Genomic DNA, 20,340 nt, shown 5'->3' with positions numbered 1-20,340 from the left:
CGCTCATCAAGTAACACATAATTAATTTCAGTAGTGCCTGTAAAAGGTCTGTGAGTATTCTCATAATGTATATAGACAGTTTAGATGCGAAAATATTTAATTTGGAATTGCACTGTTCTTGTAAAGTGTGGTACAGCAGAAGAAATTTGGTCGTTAACAATTACTGCTTACACCTAAAACTCTTATTAGCAGTGCCAACGTACAAACCATATGTATTATTTAAACATGTGGAACAGTAGTGCCACATTTGTTTTAATCTCAAAATCTTATAGATGACAATGTTTTACCTCCATCTTCTTATAGCGCTCTGGTTAATCATGTGTTGATGTATGTAAACATGAGAGTAGTTCTCCTTGTAAATAGTGCAAATATGCAATTTGAGTGCTGCATCATAATAAAATCTTATCATATGCAGTTTAAGTGCAACAGTATAATAAAATCACCTTCGTTTATAAAATGGTGTTTGCTCATTCCGTTTGCATTTTGGCTATGTTGTGTGTGTGAGTATGATGTACTTCCATGACTTATTTTTATTAACTGTTGGTGTTATTAACAGCAATTAATTATAGGAAATACAGTCTCTAGAAGTACAAGATAGCCTTGGTACATAAGTTCCAATTGGTAAATATTGCTGCTTTCCTCGAAAGTGCATTTTATTCTTAACCTCCACTATGCCTCGTTCAAATGCAGATAAATAGTATATCATTCTGGCAATAGTATCTATCTAGTGGTATATTGTCTTCTACCCTTCTAAACTGATGCTTTCTAAGATGAAAAATTATTAAAATTTGTAAAACTTTAGTTAACGATGGTCCATTCTATAGAGTATCCTCAGGTTGAAATGTCAACGCCTGTTGTGTATTTTAGATGTGGATATCCCATAGTAACAACTGGCAAGCATAATGGACAATTTAGAAGGTGGAAAAATTTAATTTCAGGGTCTATTTTGCCTTTCTCTTACAGTAGGCCTTCATAATCAAATTAATTACTTCCTTCTAGTAACTGGCAAAAACTGAAGCTGCCTATTTGATTGTGTGTTTACCTGCTTGGCATAGTATTTTAGCTAACATGTATTTTGTATTGTTATAAGTCTGGTCATGTTAATTTTACTATATCGATGATTTGGGCCAAAATTGAAATGTCAACTGTCTGTTTAGCAAGTTATTTATAACGATTTAGCCATGGAAAATACAATGGGGTACTTACTTTAGGGTTGACAACAATGTTTGAGGCGCCAGTTTCATGAACGTATGTTTTTTGTGTATGGAAAATACGATTGTGGTACTTGACCTAAACATTGCATTTTTAATATCGCTGAAGTATTTTTGCACTTTTTTGAGACTTGGAAATATCACAATAATGACACTTAAGAAGCATTACAGAACAATTATTGTGCTGAAATAATTTATTTCATTGACCATGTGTGGTATGCAGGTCGAACTTTGAACGCTTCCTTCTGCAGCTTCATCTGTAAGGATTTTTTTGCACTTGCAACCTACGTCCTCAATTATTTGCTTGACGTATTCCAATCTCTGTCTTCCTCTACAGTTTTTGCCCTCTACAGCTCCCTTTAGTACCATGGAAGTCATTCCCTCATGTCTTAGCAGATGTCCTATCATCCTGTCCCTTCTCCTTATCAGTGCTTTCCACATATTCCTTTCCCCTCCGATTCTGCGTAGAACCTCCTCATTCCTTACCTTATCAGTCCACCTAATTTTCAACATTCGTCTATAGCACTACATCTCAAATGCTTCGTTTCTCTTCTGTTCCGGTTTTCCCACAGTCCATGTTTCACTTCCATACAATGCTGTACACCAGACGTACATCCACAGAAATTTATTCCTCAAATTAAGGCCGGTATTTGATATTAGTAGACTTTTCTTGGCCAGAAATGCCTTTTTTGCCATAGCGAGTCTGCTTTTGATGTCCTCCTTGCTCCGTCCGTCATTGGTTATCTTACTGCCTAGGTAGCAGAATTCCTTAACTTCATTGACTTCGTGACCATCAATCCTGATGTTAAGTTTCTCGCTGTTCTCATTTCTACTACTTCTCATTACCTTCGTCTTTCTCCGATTTACTCTCAAACCATACTGTGTACTCATTAGACTGTTCATTCCGTTCAGCAGATCATTTAATTCTTCTTCGCTTTCACTCAGGATAGCAATGTCATCAGCGAATCGTATCATTGATATCATTTCGCCTTGTATTTTAATTCCACTCCTGGACCTTTCTTTTATTTCCATCATTGCTTCCTCGATGTACAGATTGAAGAGTAGGGGCGAAAGACTACAGCCTTGTCTTACACCCTTCTTAATACGAGCACTTCGTTCTTGATCGTCCACTCTTATTATTCCCTCCTGGTTATTGTACATATTTTATATGACCCGTCTCTCCCTATAGCTTACCCCTACTTTTTTCAGAATCTCGAACAGCTTGCACCATTTTATATTGTCGAACGCTTCTTCCAGGTCAACAAATCCTATGAAAGTATCTTGATTTTTCTTTAGCCTTGCTTCCATTATTTGCCGTAACGTCAGAATTGCCTCTCTCGTCCCTTTACTTTTCCTAAAGCCAAACTAATCGTCACCTAGCGCATTCTCAATTTTCTTTTCCATTCTTCTGTATATTATTCTTGTAAGCAGCTTCGATGCATGAGCTGTTAAGCTGATTGTGCGATAATTCTCGCACTTGTCAGCTCTTGCCGTCTTCGGAATTGTGTGGATGATGCTTTTCCGAAAGACAGATGGTATGTCGCCAGACTCATATATTCTACACACCAACGTGAATAGTTGTTTTGTTGCCACTTTCCCCAATAATTTTAGAAATTCTGATGGAATGTTATCTATCCCTTCTGCCTTATTTGACCGTAAGTCCTCCAAAGCTCTTTTAAATTCAGATTCTTATACTGGATCCCCTATCTCTTCAAAATCGACTCCTGTTTCTTCTTCTATCACATCAGACAAATCTTCACCCTCATAGAGGCTTTCAATGTATTCTTTCCACCTATCTGCTCTCTCCTCTGCATTTAACAGTGGAATTCCCGTTGCACTCTTAATGTTACCACCGTTGCTTTTAATGCCACCAAAGTTTGTTTTGACTTTCCTGCATGCTGAGTCTGTCCTTCCGACAATCATATCTTTTTCGATGTCTTCACATTTTTCCTGCAGCCATTTCGTCTTAGCTTCCATGCACTTCCTATTTATTTCATTCCTCAGCGACTTGTATTTCTGTATTCCTGATTTTCCCGGAACATGTTTGTACTTCCTCCTTTCATCAATCAACTGAAGTATTTCTTCTGTTACCCATGGTATCTTTGCAACTAACTTCTTTGTACCTGTGGTTTCCTTCCTAACATCTGTGATGGCCCTTTTTAGAGATGTCTATTCCTCATCAACTGTACTGCCTACTGCGCTATTCCATATTGCTGTATCAATAGCGTTAGAGAACTTCAAACGTATCTCGTCATTCCTTAGTGCTTCCGTATCCCACTTCTTTGGGTATTGATTCTTCCTGACTAACGTCTTGAACTTCAGCCTACTCTTCATCACTACTAAATTGTGATCTGAGTCTATATCTGCTCCTGGGTACGCCTTACAGTCCAATATCTGAGTTCTGAATCTATGTCTGACCATGATGTAATCTAATTGAAATCTTCCCGTACCTCCCGGCCTTTTCCAAGTATACCTCCTCCTCTTGTGATTCTTGAGCAGGGTATTCCCTATTACTTGCTGAAACTTGTTACAGAACTCAATTAGTCTTTCTCCTCTTTCATTCCATGTCCCACGCCCTTATTCTCCTGTAAACTTTTCTTCTACTCCTTCCCCTACAACTGCATTCCAGTCGCCCATGACCATTAGATTTTCGTCCCCCTTTACATACTGCATTACCCTTTCAATATCCTCATACACTTTCTCTATCTGTTCATCTTCAGCTTGCGACGTCGGCATGTATACCTGAACTATCGTTGTCGGTGTTGGTCTGCTGTCGATTCTGATTAGAACAACCCGGTCACTGAACTGTTCACAGTAAAACACCCTCTGGCCTACCTTCCTATTCATAACAAATCCGACACCTGTTATACCAGTTTCTGTTGCTGTTGATATTACCCAATACTCATCTGACCAGAAATTCTTGTCTTCCTTCCACTTCACTTCACTGACCCTTACTATATCTAGATTGAGCCTTTGCATTTCCCTTTTCAGATTTTCTAGTTTCCCTACCACGTTCAAGCATCTGACATTCCACGCCCCGACTCTTAGAACGTTATCTTTTCGTTGATTATTCAATCTTTTTCTCATGGTAATCTCCCCCTTGGCAGTCCCCTCACGGAGATCCTAATGGGGGACTATTCCAGAATCTTTTGCCAATGGAGAGGTCATCACGACACTTCTTCATTTGCAGGCCACATGTCCTGTGGATACACGTTACGTCTCTTTAATACAGTGGTTTCCATTGCCTTCTGCTTCCTCATGTCGTTGATCATTGCTGATTTTTCCGCCTTTAGGGGCAATTTCCCACCCCTAGGACAAGAGAGTGCCCTGAACCTATATCCGCTCCTCCGTCCTCTTTGACAAGGCCGTTGGCAGAATAAGGCTGACTTCTTATGCCGGAAGTCTTCGGCCGCCAATGCTGATTATTTATCAAAATTTAGGCAGTGGCGGGGATCGAACCCGGGACCGAAGACGTTTTGATAATGAATCAAAGACGCTACCCCTAGACCACGGCGAAAAGGTAAGGTAATTGTACAAAATATGTATGTCCGTGTGCGTGCGTGCGTGCGTGTGTGTGTGTGTGTGTGTGTGTGTGTGTGTGTGTGTGTGTGTGTGTGCGAGCGCGCGAGGAATATAGAGACAAAGATGTACCTTTGACCAGAACTCTATTTTGTGCAAATGGATTGACTACCTCATTTTAATACTACGATGTTGAAATAAAGATATATTTATGTGTGTGTGCACGTAATTAAAAAGCAGATAATTTCATTTTATGCAAATATCTGTTATCATGACCGTTATTCAAGTTGAGGAGTTCTGCCGTATATCAACACGTCAAAAATTGTTGCAGCGTATCTTGCCAAGGCAGTAGCGAGTGCCGTGAAGGCAGTAGGACACACCGTGATAAAATTGGAAACTGAAGAAAAAAAAAGTATCTTTTGAGACGAATAACAATTCTACATACAACATCATGATGGGTGTATGGTGTATGTATGCATGAACGTTCCAAGAGGAAAAGGTGCTGTATTGCAATTTTCATAGTCTTATTGTCCGACCACTGGGCATGAAGATATGAGGATGCCATTGGCTACAAAACATGAACGCCTCTGATATGCATAGCCATATATTTGGGCACAGGTGTTTCATTAATGACAAATTATGACCAGTGTATGTGTCATGGTTTTGGGGTCTCTGTGAATTATACCAGACTGCTGTCTCAATGTACCTCAATACATAGGATGTTGCCCGGCCATCACATTCCCCAGACCTGGTTAGCACGTTCCCCAGATCTCTCACCCATAAAATACGTGCGATTATTGGTTGATGAGAAACTGATAAGCTGGCATCTGCCAGTTACATTCCTTCCCACCAGCCTCTGCGACTGGTGATGTCGGGGTCTAGTGATGAAGTAGTATAGAATTCCACGCTGATACCCAGCTGATGTTAGTACCGTTATTACTATGACTGTGTCTGTGTGAGCCGTGGCGGGGTTGCTGGCGTCGCCTATCGAATTCCTGGCACCGCTAGCTCGGTGGTTGGAGTGCTGATACTACAGTTACTGATAGTCTGCATAAGCGAGTTATCCTGACCACTAATGCAATGTGTATATGGATCGTGATCACTCCTTCAACATCAACTACGGCGTGAAGATAGCTCACTGCAGCGCCGGAACTGGTAGCTACACAATAAATAACATCATAAGGACGGCCGTAGGCATTTCATTTTCTTACAACACTGAACGTCCTTGGTCCCCAAGACCTCCAGCCAACAGGAAGGTCATACAAAAACTTCAGTTTTAGTCGACCTTGTAACGCTGCGCTTTTGCACACGATACTCATTAAAGCCTGTACTATGGTAAGTTGACGGGCTTCACTTCATGAGAAAGGATTTTTGTATAGAAATTGACCGCGTGTACCTGAATGGAGGCAAATCAGACTTACACCCACTCTGTAATAACAATGATACGTCAAGCAAGTCCGAAAAGCAACTACACGTCAGGACGGACAAGAAACAACACTGAAGATGCTACCTATTTGTTAATAATACGGTCGCCAGCCTAATTAGGCATTAACTGAGTTTCTTCCCTGTACAAGTTGATGTATGTTCAAGCAAAACAACACGTAGTAACACAGCATAATGTGGTAAGTTTTAGAACCAGAAAATCTATTGAACTGATAATTTCACTTTCTGTACTGATAGGGATAAACCATAAATACATAACACTACACTACAATGTTTACTACAAAACTTCGTACTGTCTATTGCATCTGATTAAAATCGGGCATAGGTTACCCTAGAAATAGCACTTTCGAATCACACACACAATGTTAATTTTGATAAAGGTAAAACACTGATAAATTTTGGTTTCTATTTTGGCTTTGACTTTGCTGGTCAAATCAGTTTAGAACACTTCAGAATTCAAATGAATAAAAAAGGGGGGGGGGGGGGGGACCCTGAAACTGTTATGATCACTGTATTAAAACAATGAATTACTGAAATCATTATGCCCTCAAGATTTCCAATATATGATTTACTACTCTTTTTGTCTTATTTCCTACTCATTTAAATACCATTATATCTGTCTCGAAATAATTAAGCTTGATTACTAAATCAATATCAAAATTATCTTCCAACTTTGTCAGACCTTTGTTATTCGTCTATTAGTTCATTAACAAGAAAAGTTCTTTAAACATCATTCTAACAAAGCTAGGTCTGCAGGTAATTATTATTAACATAAACTTTAATTCTTCATTTCGGGACACTCGGATTGCGCAACATTTGGAAAGGACCCTGTCTAGGTTAGTTCTGAGGATAGTTAAATGATAGGACTGTTCTGGTAAAATTTAAGTTGTTATTGAACAGTATGGAACAAAAGTAACACTGGTCCACACGAATACAGTACTAAAAGTTTCAACCTGTTCGTATCGATGCGGCGGTTGGCGGGCGGCGAGATGGCGTGGCACGGAGCACACATACAACCACAGCAATGACTCTTGATGTATCAGCACTTTACTTCTTCATAGCGTCGCAATACTTTTCCATTTAGTGCCTATGGAATTTTGCCGTGCTGTATAGGTGTCGGAACGGCATATCCGAGGCTCAATGAAACTATGTCTTCCAGGAGAGCCTCCTCGATCCAGAACGTGTTGCTCAGACCAATGCCCAATTCCGACTACCACTGCTGAGCCCGTTATGCCGTGCAGCGCCCGTGTGTATTTTCCCGTGCTCGTCTGCCATCCACCTTTTACCGCTCCCTTACAGATAGGGTATTCACCCGAGGTTTTGCATTCTACATATTCTAACACATTGCCTACGTATGGACCAGACGCACAATTACAATTTTAACATCTTACAATAGTTTCAACATTTCTTACATTTCAATTCTGTTACAATATTGCTTGACATTTGACATAAACATTAATATTGACATTGAAAATTGTTTACAGTTTCTTTAACATAATGACATGAAACAAAAAAAAAGGAAATGAAATCAGAACATCGATTACACTAATTTATCGAAAATCAGAAGAAAAAATTATTATATGTACAATAGTACAGTGTTGTTGTTGTTACAACCTCCATACCAAACGTCTTCGAATACCAGGTAAGTACCTTCCTCGTGTAATACGGCCGGATGCCGGTTTCGAGTTATCATCAAACAGTACAGCCGTCATCGTTCTGTTAATTACTTTGGTTTTGGGGGTGCCTGGGTCTCAAAATTTGCAATTCTGCGGCTATGTAATCGGATTTGGCAGCCTAGTTTTCTTTCGGGTGTTTCGCCGTCGTTGTAGAGGCAATATCTTGCAGTGATTTGCACTAGTTATTATCTAGTTGTTGTTGCTTTCAATTAATTATCCTTTCTGTGTTAATATTTCGGGTCTGCACAAAATCAAAAGGGCCTTGGAAGGGCCTCTTGTTGCGGCCGTTTTCGGCCGTCCTATTTGATGTAGTCTTGTGCTCCTTGCGTAGAAGTCTTCTGGTGCAACCCTTGTGAGAAAGGAAGTCAAACTCCTGGTTACTTAACTGAAGCAGTTACTCACGAAGAACTAATTGTTTTCTGTTTGGTAGTCTTACTTAAATGAAGCTGTTATTAAAAAAGGACTGCCTGTTATCTATTTTGGTAATTTTACTTATTATTGAAGTCCCGCATGTCGATATTTGGTAATTTTATTTAGCTGAAGCTTTTATTAAAGAAGGCCTACCTCTTTTTATTACCCTATTACTGAGATCTTATATCTTACTCAATCTGTGTTGTAATTAACTGAAATTGTGATTGAAAAACGCTGAACTGTTGCAGAGGTATCTGTGTCAGCAAGTTAGTAACAGGAAATGACACATGATGTTACATGGGCCTTAACCTTTCGCTATACCTCGCTTTATGCATAATTGTAGGTTTCACTGTGTACTGTGAATATCCCGAAATCACCTACAAATTTTATCACGCGAGTTGTGGATACAAAATAACGGGACTACTGCTGTAAAACACTTTGTAAGTAGGCTGTTTAGGTTTTCTTATTGGTAACGCCACGTAGCGCTCTGTATGAAAATCACTGGCTGTGCTGTGTGGAGTCTGTGGCTAGTTTGCATTGTTGTCTGCCATTATAGTGTTGGGCTGTTGGCTGTTAACAGCGCATAGCGTTGCGCAGTTGGAGGTGAGCCGCCAGCAGTGGTGGATATGGGGAGAGAGATGGAGGAGTTTTGAAATTTGTAAGACTGGATGTCATAAACTGCTATATATATTATGACTATTAAGGTAAATACATTGTTTGTTCTCTATCAAAATCTTTCATTTGCTAACTATGCCTATCAGTAGTTAGTGCCTTCCGTAGTTTGAATCTTTTATTTAGCTGGCAGTAGTGGCGCTCGCTGTATTGCAGTAGTTCGAGTAACCAAGATTTTTGTGAGGTAAGCGATTTGTGAAACGCATAGGTTAATGTTAGTCAGGGCCATTTTTTTGTAGGGATTTTTGAAAGTCAGATTGCGTTGCGCTAAAAATATTGTGTGTCAGTTTAAGCACAGTCATGTATAATTGTTCTAAGGGGACGTTTCAACTTTATTTCAAAAACATACATATTTAGTTATTGTCACTCTGAGTGTACTCTCCTCCCATATTTGTACAATGCTCCATGAGAATTTTTCATTGATGTAAACAGTGCTGCAAGTCTTCCTTTGTTAAATCCCTGATGATGTGTGCTGCTTTCTCTTCCACTGCATGAAAGGACTGAAATCATATTCCCTTAATTGCAGATTTGATCTTCGGGAATATACATGTCACATTGTGCTAGGTCAAGCGAAAATGGTGGGCGGCCTAACACTGGGATGCTGCAGTTTGCTAGAAACCTCTCAACAAACAATGAGGTATGAGGTAATGGATTGTCTTGATGAAGAACCCATCACTTGTTCTTACACAATTCGGGTCTTTTTTATTTTCGCACGGAATTGAACAAGATCATCGAGGTAGTAATGTTGATAAATACTTTGACTTTCAGGAACCCATTGATGGTACACAATTCCACGAATATCGAAAAAAAAAATCGTGACTGTTTTGAATCTTGATTTGCTCATTCGAACGTTTTTCGCTCTTGGTGAATTCAGGCCATTCCGGTGCATGGATTAGTACTTAGTTCCTGGGTCAAAAGGAAAAAAGCCATATTCGTCACATGTTGTCCCTTTTTCCAAGAAATTACAATCATTTTCAATGGTACTTGAAGTGTCAGTACAAACATTTTGACGAGCTTTTTTTTGTTCAGAAGTGAGGCTTTTTGGCAACAGTTTAGCACACACACTTTTCTTATGTTATATTGGTTACATAAACTTTGCCTTACGTATTCTTTGTCTATCCCTATAGTTCCAGCAATCGATAAACTACTCAACCGACAGACAGATCGAATCAAATTACCCACTTTTTCGATATTTTCATCCATTTCTGACGTTGCAGTGCTTCCCGGGCGTGAGTCTTCTCGACCGTCTTGGAAACGCTTGGAACACTCAAGAACTCACATACGCTGATAATCAGTCTTCGCCTTACACCTCCTTTAATAAAGCATAGTTTTAAGCAGCAGTTTCTTTAATTTTCAATTGAAACTTCACAAAATTAATTGCTGTATTATTACACTTGCCATTTTTCCGGCAAAACAAATAATAGCTCCTTCAGAAACCAGGGCCACTGTTGCACCGATTTGTCTACAGAGACCAGAGATGTCACATTCGACTGAGAAGGCTTTATGCTTCACGGATATTGGTCGTTCATCTTTGGCGCGTGTGTATTTACTCTGTGACAGCATCAGTCTCGTTATTTTATAAACACTTCTCGTATAGCCTTTCTACTTTGCTGTATACTCGCAATAAATTAAATTACCAGAATAACTGTCCCTCCTGGTGCTACGATTTTAGTGGACTTCTCTCTAGTTTCAATAGCAGATTTGTGCAATTTATTCAAATTGGGAGCTTATCATTAATAAAAAGAAATGTTTTGGAATGGTCTTTTAATAATTCTGAAGCTGGAAGGTCTTATTGATCGTGAATTCACTGTTTATACGTCCATGAAATGACGTGTACGCTGCACCCACCATCTGGCTTACCTCTACGAAGTGGGCAGCTGTGTTTGATGCATACAGTGCGCCCCTGTGGCGTAGGCAGCTGGGCGTAACGCTTCGCTGCGGTGCGGACAGGAAGCTCGGGCACAGGCAGCGGCGACCGCTCGGTGCTGGGGCCGTGTTATCGCGGCTTGCACGCCCCACTGCCTGCAGTCCACTTCCTTTCCCATGACGCGCACGCCGCAAAAGTGTCGTTTCTTTGCGTCGCCGCTGATCACACTCTCGAACAGAGCACTACGCCCAAACACTCTGATGTGTTTCAGCATGTTGTACTGTACAACGAGAGAAGTACCGCACTGGTCATTAGATTTTGAATACATGTAGTTTTTAGAAGCACTGTACCAATAAGGCGTACTAGTTGATCTTGTATTGGCGTCCCACACAATCATACGCATAGCGTTTCTTCATGGATTTCGAAGGTTTTCTAAAGTCAGGGGCAAAAGTCAAAAGGAATTAGATACATGTTAAGAAAGTTGTAAGGGAACTATCGGTTGTGGCATAACGTACATCATCTCCATGGGCGTGCGTTTTATAATACAAATTCTTTAAGATGATCCTCTTGCCGGCCGGAGTGGCCGAGCGTTTCTAGGTGCTACAGTCTGGAACCGAGCGACCACTACGGTCGCAGGTTCGAATCCTGCCTCGGGCATGGATGTACGTGATGTCCTTAGGTTAGTTAGGTTTAAGTAGTTCTAAGTTCTAGGGGACTTATGACCTCAGAAGTTGAGTCCCATAGTGCTCAGAGCCATTTGAACCATTTGATGATCCTCTTACTCTTGTAGAGAATGAAAAAGCCAAAACTTACTGGGGTATCAACAAAGTGACTGATGTAACGACGATCAGCAAACTCGAAAATACCAACTTTATTATAGCTATCGTTATATTAATTCTGTGTAAACTATGTACAAACATTTTAGAAATTAAATAAATTAAATTTGGAAATTATTAATTACAGTTCAACGGAGTTCAGTTTAAAAGCATTTTATTGCCACTGTCTGTCGCCTGCTTGCCACGCTTTTTAATAATAAACGACCTTAGAGAATGAATTAAGCTGTCCCAAGTAATAATCCGTATGGCATCAGAAAATAAACCAGCCCTTAGGCGTCACAGGTGGCCACAGTGTACAACAGTCTGATCGTAAGCGTAGCTATGTTCATTTCCACCCGAGTTACTAATTCGATAGGATGAAACGGTATGACGATTTATTTACTTCTTGTGCCGAGAGTAATGTCGTCGTGTACCTCTATCGGTAATGGACTCCTGTAACCGTACGAATAATTGGACTACACTACAAATTTCATAGCAAGTATACAGTCTGCAATGGACATTAAATGGCATTAAGTGAATAATCAGCAGATTTATCTCTTGGATTCAGTTCCATGCCTTTCCGCTGTGTATTATGCGGAGATGATCTGTGATTATTTATGAGACATGATCACAGATGTTACACTAAACCAATACTCCCGAGACAGTAGAGTAGCACGTCTTTAAGGACTGGTACCGTTACACCGAGAAAGGGGTTACTTAGCGAACTATGGCATACGGCTTTGTTTTTTTCCTATTATACGTAAGTGTACTTCATTCACATCGCAACAGTATTTAATCTTGGAGTCGGCCATGAAACATGCATTTGGACGAAGCGACACTTTTCTATTTAAGCAGATTACCACATACTAATTTCAGATACTTTCAGTAGATAGAGCTTAAATAGTTTTTCTGGGAAAACCTAGCGTAGTTTTCGCGTCTCGTATTTCAGTGAGTGTTTCTTGATTATCAGAGTAGCTCATCAGAAGATTATCTTGGGAATTTGTCACCGTATAGAGTAGGGTAAACATAGTCATGTGCAGGGACTGTGGTTGTTGTGAGCGGACGCAAGAAGAATTGGCCACTCTTCGGGGGCAGGTGGAGGCTTTGTCTGTTAGGCTCATCGAGCTCGAGGCGCAGGCGTCGGCTCGTAGTGGCGTTGGGGCAACTGTGGTGAGACCTATGCCTACTTCGGTGGCCTTGGAATCACATGGAACCCCTGATGTCGCTGCGTCTTCCGTCAGTGAGCATCTTACCGGTCAGCCATCACTCCAGGGTGAATGGCGGACAGTGGTGGGCTCGCGCGTGCCTGGCCGAAAGGCGAAGGTGGGATCTGACCGCGTGGCAGCTGCCTTACCCCTTTCCAACAGGTACGGGGTGCTTCCTAGTGGTGATGACATCGTTTCCGAGCCACCACAGGATGCCTCGCCTGTTGGGCCAGTGGCCGATTCTCCGGCAAGGTCCCGACAGTCACAGAGGGCGGGCCTATTAGTTATAGGGAGCTCCAACGTTAGGCGGGTTATGGAGCCCCTTAGGAAAATAGCGGGTAGGTCGGGGAAGAATGCCAGTGTGCACTCGGTGTGCTTGCCGGGGGGTCTCGTCCGTAATGTGGAGGAGGCCCTTCCGGCAGCTATTGAACGCACTGCGTGTGACCGGCTGCAGATAGTAGCACATGTCGGAACGAATGACGCCTGCCGCTTGGGTTCTGAGGCCATCCTTGGTTCCTTCCGGCGGCTGGCTGATTTGGTGAAGACAACCAGCATCGCACGCGGAGTGCAAGCTGAGTTTAATATCTGCAGCATAGTGCCCAGAGTCGATCGCGGTCCTCTGGTTTGGAGCCGTGTGGAGGGTCTAAACCAGAGGCTCAGACGACTCTGCGACTATAATGGTTGCAAATTCATCGACCTCCGTTATTGGGTGGAGAACTGTAGGGCCCCCCTAGACAGGTCAGGCGTGCACTACACACCGGAAGCAGCTACTAGGGTAGCAGAGTACGTGTGGCGTGCACACGGGGGTTTTTTAGGTTAGAGGGACCCCCCCTTGGGCGAAACGATAAAATACCTGACGGCTTACCAGAGAGGACATTATCATCGTTGATAAAGAACGTCCGTCCTCAGAGACCAAAAACAGGAAAAGTTAACGTAATATTGGTAAACTGCAGGAGTATCCAGGGCAAGGTTCCTGAATTAGTATCTCTTATTGAAGGAAATAGTGCGCATATAGTATTAGGAACGGAAAGTTGGTTAAAACCGGAAGTGAACAGTAACGAAATCCTAGACACAGAATCGAATATATACCGCAAGGATAGGATAAACGCCGCCAATGGTGGAGGAGTATTTATAGCAGAAAAGAATTCAATAATATCCAGTGAAGTTATTAGCGAATGCGAATGTGAAATAATCTGGGTTATGTTAAGTATCAAAGGTGGGTCAGATATGATAGTCGGATGCTTCTATAGACCACCTGAATCAGCAACTGTAGTAGTTGAGCGCCTCAGAGAAAACCTGCAGAACGTCGTGAAGAAGTTTCGTGATCATACTATTGTAATAGGGGGAGACTTCAATCTACCAGGTATAGAATGGGATAGTCACACAATCAGAACTGGAGCCAGGGACAGAGACTCTTGTGACATTATCCTGACTGCCTTGTCCGAGAATTACTTCGAGCAGATAGTTAGAGAACCAACTCGTGAAGCTAACGTTTTAGACCTCATAGCAACAAATAGACCGGAACTTTTCGACTCCGTGAATGTAGAAGAGGGTATCAGTGATCATAAGTCAGTGGTTGCATCAATGACTACAAGTGTAATAAGAAATGCCAAGAAAGGAAGGAAAATATATTTGCTTAACAAGAGTGATAGGGCACAAATCGCAGAATATCTGAGTGACCACCATCAAACGTTCATTTCTGAGGAAGAGGATGTGGAACAAAAATGGAAAAAATTCAGAAACATCGTCCAGTACGCCTTAGATAAGTTCGTACCGACTAAGGTCCAAAGCGAGGGGAAAGATCCACCGTGGTATAACAATCATGTACGAAAGGTACTACGGAAACAAAGAAAGCTTCATCATAGGTTTAAGAGTAGTCGAATCATAGCTGATAAGGAAAAGCTGAACGAAGCGAAAAAGAGCGTAAAGAGAGCAATGAGAGAAGCATTCAACGAATTCGAACATAAAACATTGGCAAACAATCTAAACAAGAACCCTAAAAAGTTTTGGTCATATGTAAAATCGGTAAGCGGATCTAAATCCCCTATTCAGTCACTCGTTGACCACGATGGCACCGAAACAGAGGACGACCGAAGAAAGGCAGAAATACTGAATTCAGTGTTCCGAAACTGTTTCACTGCGGAAAATCGTAACACGGTCCCTGACTTCAGCCGTCGCACGGACGCCAAAATGGAAAATATTGAAATAAACGATATCGGAATTGAAAAACAACTGCTATCACTTAGTAGCGGAAAAGCATCCGGACCAGACGAGATACCCTTAAGATTCTACAGTGATTATGCTAAAGAACTTGCCCCCTTTCTATCAGCAATTTATCGTAGATCGCTGGAAGAACGTAAAGTACCTAGCGACTGGAAGAAAGCGCAGGTCGTTTCCATTTTCAAGAAGGATCATAAATCAGATGCGAATAATTATAGGCCTATTTCGCTTACGTCAATCTGTTGTAGAATAATGGAACATGTTTTGTGTTCTCGTATTATGACGTTCTTAGATAATACAAATCTCCTTCATCATAACCAACATGGATTCCGCAAACAGAGATCATGTGAAACTCAGCTCGCCCTATTTGCCCAAGAAATTCACAGTGCCGTAGACACTGGCGAGCAGATTGATGCCGTATTCCTGGACTTCAGGAAGGCATTTGATACGGTTCCGCACTTACGTTTAGTGAAAAAAATACGAGCTTACGGAATATCGGACCAGGTTTGTGATTGGATTCAGGATTTCCTAGAAGAAAGAACACAACATGTCATTCTTAACGGTAATTTCGGGAGTACCGCAGGGAAGCGTGATAGGACCTTTATTGTTTACAATATACATAAATGACTTAGTTGACAACATCGGTAGCTCCGTGAGGCTATTTGCAGATGACACGGTTGTCTACAAGAAAGTAGCAACATCAGAAGACTCGTACGTACTCCAGGAGGACCTGCAGAGGATTAATGCATGATGCGACAGCTGGCAGCTTTCCCTAAACGTAGATAAATGTAATATAATGCGCATACATAGGGGCAGAAATCCATTCCAGTACGATTATGCCATAGGTGGTAAATCATTGGAAGCGGTAACGACCGTAAAATACTTAGGAGTTACTATCCGGAGCGATCTGAAGTGGAATGATCACATAAAACAAATAGTGGGAAAAGCAGGCGCCAGGTTGAGATTCATAGGAAGAATTCTAAGAAAATGTGACTCATCGACGAAAGAAGTAGCTTACAAAACGCTTGTTCGTCCGATTCTTGAGTATTGCTCATCAGTATGGGACCCTTACCAGGTTGGATTAATAGAAGAGATAGACATGATCCAGCGAAAAGCAGCGCGATTCGTCATGGGGACATTTAGTCAGCGCGAGAGCGTTACGGAGATGCTGAACAAGCTCCAGTGGCGGACACTTCAAGAAAGGCGTTACGCAATACGGAGAGGTTTATTATCGAAATTACGAGAGAGCACATTCCGGGAAGAGATGGGCAACATATTACTACCGCCCACATATATCTCGCGTAATGATCACAACGAAAAGATCCGAGAAATTAGAGCAAATACGGAGACTCACAAGCAGTCGTTCTTCCCACGCACAATTCGTGAATGGAACAGGGAAGGGGGGATCAGATAGTGGTACAATAAGTACCCTCCGCCACACACCGTAAGGTGGCTCGCGGAGTATAGATGTAGATGTAGATGTAGATGTATTTGTTGCTGGTAGTTTCAGAGTGTGTACCGTGCAGTGTTTTCAAACAGCCACCGTCTGCTTGATAGGTATCGTGACAGTAAGAGCGACATATCGGCAGAATTGAGAACCGTTTAGCGGGCTTCCCAGTGGGAACCGCTAACTGGATAACTGAAAAGGTCGTGGTTGCGTTTCATGAAATGCAATCTATTACCCCCCCCCCCCTCCCATGAACCATGGACCTTGCCGTTGGTGGGGAGGCTTGCGTGCCTCAGCGATTGATAGCCGTACCGTAGGTGCAACCACAACGGAGGAGTATCTGTTGAGAGGCCAGACAAACGTGTGGTTCCTGCCGAGGGGTAGCAGCCTTTTCAGTAGTTGCAGGGGCAACAGTCTGGACGATTGACTGATCTGGCCTTGCAACACTAACCCCGAGGGCATGCAGCTTTACTGTATGGTTAAATGATGATGGCGACCTCTTGGCTAAAGTATTCCGGAGGTAAAATAGTCCCCCATTCGGATCTCCGGGCCGGGACTACTCAGGAGGATGTCGTTATCAGGAGAAAGGAATCTGGCGTTCTACGGATCGGAGCGTGGAATGTCAGATCCCTTAATAGGGCAGGTAGGTTAGAAAATTGAAAAAGGGAAATGGATAGGTTAAAGCTAGATATAGTGGAAATTAGTGAAGTTCGGTGCCAGGAGGAACAAGACTTTTGGTCAGGTGAATACAGGGTTATAAATACAAAATCAAGTAGGGGTAGGTTTAGTAATGAATAGGAAAATAGGAATGCGAGTAAGCTACTTCAAACAGCACAGTGAACGCATTATTGTGGCAAAGATAGACACGAAGCCAAAACTTACTACAGTAGTACTGGTTTATATGCCAACTAGCTCTGCAGATGACGAAGAAATTGAAGAAATGTATAATGAAATAAAAGAAATTATTCAGATAGTGAAGGGTGACGAAATTTTAATAGTCATGGGTGACTGGAATTCGACAGTAGGAAAAGGGAGAGAAGGAAACGTAGTAGGTGCATATGCACAGGTGGTAAGAAATGAAAGAGGAAGCCGTCTGGTAGAATTTTGCACAGAGCAAAACTTAATCATAGCTAACACTTGGTTCAAGAATCATGAAAGAAGGTTGTATACATGGAAGAAGTCTAGAGATACCGACAGGTTTCAAATAGATTATATAATGGTAAGACACAGATTTAGGAACCAGGTTTTAAATTGTAAGACATTTCCAGGGGCAGATGTGGACTCTGACCACAATCTATTGGTCGTGATCTGTAGATTAAAACTGAAGAAACTGCAAAAAGGTGGGAATTTAAGGAGATGGGGCCTGGATAAACTGACAAAACCATAGGTTGTACAGAGTTTCAGGGAGGGCATAAGGGAACGATTGACAGGAATGGGGAAAAGAAATGCGGTAGAAGAATAATGTGTAGCTCTGAGCGATGAAGTAGTGAAGGCAGCAGGGGATCAAGTAGGTAAAAAGAAGAGGGCTAGTAGAAATCCTTGGGTAACAGAAGATATATTGAATTTAATTGATGAAAGGAGAAAATATAAAAATGGAGTAAATGAAGCAGGTAAAAAGGAATACAAACGTCTCAAAAATGGGATCGACAGGAAACGCAAAATGGCTAAGCAGGGATGGCTAGAGGACAAATGTATGGATGCAGAGGCTTATCTCACTAGGGGTAAGATAGATACTGCCTACAGAAAAATTAAAGAGACCTTTGGAGAAAAGAGAACCACTTGCATGAATATCAAGAGCTCAGATGGAAACCCAGTTCTAAGCAAAGAAGGGAAAGCAGAAAGGTGGAGGGAGTATATAGAGGGTCTATACAAGGGCGACGTACATGAGGACAATATTATGGAAATGGAAGAGGATGTAGATGAAGATGAAATGGGAGATATGATACTGCGTGAAGAGTTTGACAGAGCACTGAAACACCTGAGTCGAAAGAAGGGCCCCGGAGTAGACAACATTCCATTAGAACTACTGACGGCCTTGGGAGAGCCAATCCTGAGAGAACTCTACCATCTGGTGAGCAAGATGTATGAAACAGGCGAAATACCCTCAGACTTCAAGAAGAATATAATAATTCCAATCCCAAAGTAAGCAAGTGATGACACATGAGAAAATTACTGAACTATTAGTTTAATAAGTTACAGCTGCAAAATACTAACGGGAATTCTTTACAGACGAATGGAAAAACTGGTAGAAGACGATCTTGGGGAAGATCAGTTTGGATTCCGTAGAAATGTTGGAACACGTGAGGCAATACTGACCCTACGACTTATCTTAGAAGCTAGATTAAGGAAGGGCAAACCTACGCTTCCAGCATTTGTAGACCTAGAGAAAGCTTTTGACAATGTTGACTGGAACACTCTCTTTCAAATTCTGAAGGTGGCAGGGTAAAATACAGGGAGGGAAAGGCTATGTACAATTTGTAGAGAAACCAGATGGCAGTTATAAGATTCGACGGACATGAAAGGGAAGCAGTGGTTGGGAAGGGAGTGAGACAGGGTTGTAGTCTCTCCCCGATGTTATTCAATCTCTATATTGAGACAGCAAAGGACTTGGAAGAGCAGTTGAACGGAATGGATAGTGTCTTGAAAGGAGGATATAAGATGAACATCAACAAAAGAAAAACGAGGATAATGGAATGTAGTAGAGTTAAGTCGGGTGACGCTGAGGGAATTAGATTAGGAAATGAGACACTTAAAGTAGTGAAGGAGTTTTGGTATTTGGGGAGCAAAATATCTGATGACGGTCGAAGTAGAGAGGATATAAAATGTAGACTGGCAATGGCAAGGAAAGCGTTTCTGAAGTAGAGAAATTTGTTAACATCGAGTATAGATTTAAGTGTCAGGAAGTCGTTTCTGAAAGTATTTGTATGGAGTGCAGCCATGTATCGAAGTGAAACATGGACGATAAATAGTTTGGACAAGAAGAGAATAGAAGCTTTTGAAATGTGGTGCTAGAGAAGAATGCTGAAGATTAGATGGGTAGATCACATAACTAATGAGGAGGTAATGAATAGAATTGGGGAGAAGAGGAGCTTGCGGCACAACTTGACTAGAAGAAGGGATCGGTTGGTAGGACATGTTCTGAGGCATCGAGGGATCACCAATTTAGTATTGTAGGGCATCGTGGAGGGTAAAAGTCGTAGAGGGAGACCAAGAGATGAATACACTAAGCAGATTCAGAAGGCTGTAGGTTGCGGTAGGTACTGGGAGATGAAGAAGCTTACACAGGATAGAGGAGCATGGAGAGCTACATCAAGCCAGTCTCAGGACTGAAGACCACAGCACAACATTCTATTACAGAACTACGTATTCACCATAAAATGTTTCAATGAATTCTTATGGTACTGAAGTCTGCTTTGTTATACTGCACTTTTTATTTTATCAGTCAACGTAAAATCTGTAAAATATGTCCAAATGATTGGAACAAGTGCATCGATCTATGCAGTCTGCAGAGCAGAGAATACCCTACAGAGAAATTTGCACTAACTTGACAACTTCTAGAAAAAGAGTAGTTGTAAACACGAAGGAGAAACCTCATGCAGTGGCACTATATCTAACCAGAATGCAGCGTATCCTGTCGCTAACGAAAATGTAAAACACGTTAAGAGCTTAACTTCATATCTATCACATAATTTCATTCAGTCTCTCCTCTAGCCTAGTATGTTTCAAAATTAGAGGGTTACGGCTCTGCACATTTTATTTCCAGAAAACTTCTGGAGTGCACTGTTGTTTTACTGTTTGCTACACTTTTCTCGAGTAAGTAGTTTTTCTTGTTCACACAGTAACAAATTTAAGAG

Source organism: Schistocerca serialis, chromosome 1, assembly GCF_023864345.2.
Source record: "Schistocerca serialis cubense isolate TAMUIC-IGC-003099 chromosome 1, iqSchSeri2.2, whole genome shotgun sequence".
In the NCBI taxonomy this organism is placed as follows: domain Eukaryota; kingdom Metazoa; phylum Arthropoda; class Insecta; order Orthoptera; family Acrididae; genus Schistocerca; species Schistocerca serialis.
Note: the sequence above shows the minus strand (reverse complement) of the source record.